Source organism: Triticum urartu, chromosome 6A (genome assembly GCF_056163025.1).
Source record: "Triticum urartu cultivar PI428250 chromosome 6A, HENAU_Tu73, whole genome shotgun sequence".
Classification (NCBI taxonomy): domain Eukaryota; kingdom Viridiplantae; phylum Streptophyta; class Magnoliopsida; order Poales; family Poaceae; genus Triticum; species Triticum urartu.
In genome coordinates this window covers 491,404,454-491,406,285 of record NC_141878.1, presented here as the reverse complement: position 1 = coordinate 491,406,285, position 1,832 = coordinate 491,404,454, and positions in this window count along the sequence as shown.

Sequence of the window (1,832 nt, the reverse complement as noted above, 5' to 3'; positions counted from 1 at the left end):
CGAGACACCACGTGATGATTGGGTGTGATACTCTCTATGTTCACATACAACGGGTGCAAGCCAGTTTTGCACACGTGGAATACTCGGGTTAAACTTGACGAGCCTAGCATATGCAAATATGGCCTCGGAACACTGGAGACCAAAAGGTCGAGCGTGAATCATATAGTAGATATGATCAACATAGTGATGTTCACCATTGGAAACTACTCCATCTCACGTGACGATCAGACATGATTTAGTTGATTTGGATCACGTGATCATTTAGATGACTAGAGGGATGTCTATCTAAGTGGGAGTTCTTAAGTAATATGATTAATTGAACTTTAATTTATCATGAATTTAGTCCTGATAGTATTTGCATATCTATGTTGTAGATCTATAGCTGCAACGTAGCTCCCCGTTTATTTTTGATATGTTCCTAGAGAAAAACTATGTTGAAAGATGATAGTAGCAATGATGCGGACTAGGTCTGTGATCTGAGGATTATCCTCATTGTTGCACAGAAGAATTATGTCCTTGATGCACCGCTAGGTGATGGACCTATTGCAGGAGCAGATACAGACATTATGAACGTTTGGTAAAGCTCGGTATGATGACTACTTGATAGTTTAGGCACCATGCTTTACGGCTTAGAACCGGGACTTGAAAAATGTTTTGAACGCCATAGAGCATATAAGATGTTGTAAGAGTTGAAAATGGTATTTCATACTCATGCCCGTGTCGAGAGGTAGAAGACCTCCGACAGTATTTTGCCTACAAGATGGAGGAGAATAGCTCGACTAGTGAGCATGTGCTCAGATTGTCTGGGTACTACAATTGCTTGAATCAAGTGGGAGTTAATCTTCCAGATTAGATAGTAACTGACAAAGTTCTCTATTAATTATCACCAAGTTACTAGAATGTAGTGATGAACTATAATATGCAAGGGATAACAAAAGTAATTCCCAAGCTCTTCACGATGCTGAAATCGGCGAAATGTAGAAATCAAGAAATAACATCAAGTGTTGATGGTTAACAAGACCACTAGTTTCAAGAAAAGGGCAAAGGGAAAGAAAGAGGAACTTCAAAGAAGAATATCAAGCAAGTTGCTACTTCCATGAAGAATCTCAAAGCTAGATCCAAGCATGGAACTGAGTGCTTCTACTGCAAAGGAAATGGTCACTGGAAGTGGAACTGCCCTAGATACTTGGCGGATAAGAAGGATGGCAAAGTGAACAAAAGTATATATTTGATATAAATGTTATTGATGTGTACTTTACTTGTGTTTATAACAACACCTCAATTTTTGATACTGGTTCAGTTACTAAGAGTAGTAACTCGAAACGGGGGTTGCAAAATAAACAGAGACTAGTTAAGGGCGAGGTGATGATGTGAGTTGGAAGTGATTCCAAGGTTGATAAGATCACCATCGCACACTCCCTTTACCTTCAGGATTAGTGTTGAACCTAAAATAAAAGTTATTTGATGTTTGCGTAAAGCATAATATGATTGGATCATGTTTATTGCAATACAGTTATTCATTTAAGTCAAGGATGATTGCTATTCTATTTACATGAATAGAACCTTCTGAGGTCATACACCCAAGGTGAATGGTTTATTGAATCTCGATCTTAGTAATACACATATTCATAATATTGAAACCAAACGATGCAAAGTTAATAATGATAGTGCAACTCATGTGTGGCACTGCCGTTTAGGTCATATTGGTGTAAAGCGCATGAAGAAACTCCATGCTGATGGGCTTTTGGAATCACTTGATTATGAATCATTTGATGCTTGCGAACCATGCCTCATGGGCAAGATGACTAAAACTCCGTTCTCCGGAACAATGG